General features: G+C 29.4%; 1 protein-coding gene across 1 annotated transcript in view; it reads right to left on the bottom strand.

The window, feature by feature from the left end:
* The window catches only part of LOC119591130, a 2,083-nt gene that overhangs the window by 416 nt on the left and 1,310 nt on the right, over positions 1 to 357 (bottom strand). The window lies entirely within an intron of this gene.

Consider the following 357-nt stretch of genomic DNA (forward strand, 5'->3'; position numbering starts at 1 on the left):
TACATATATATACAAACACTATATGTAGCATGTAAAAGGATGAGCAAGCAGAATCCTTAGTAATGACGACTTTCCAAAGTCGTCAAATTGCAAGAGAGCTCGCCTAACGAATCATGATTCATGACATTCTTATTGTAAATTGAAAATATGTCATCCTATAAATGTAACATTGAACACTAATTACCTATATATTAAAGTAGAAAATGAAAAATAGTTGACATATCCTATAAAACCAAAACGGTTTTTATTTTGGTATTTAAATGATGTATTCTCATACAATTAATTTCACTTGCAAATAAGGCATTAGCAGATTTACGGCGAGAAATTTCTGCCGCAAATATTTAAATCATTTTGTCT

This window comes from Penaeus monodon, chromosome 28 (genome assembly GCF_015228065.2).
Source record: "Penaeus monodon isolate SGIC_2016 chromosome 28, NSTDA_Pmon_1, whole genome shotgun sequence".
In the NCBI taxonomy this organism is placed as follows: Eukaryota; Metazoa; Arthropoda; class Malacostraca; order Decapoda; family Penaeidae; genus Penaeus; species Penaeus monodon.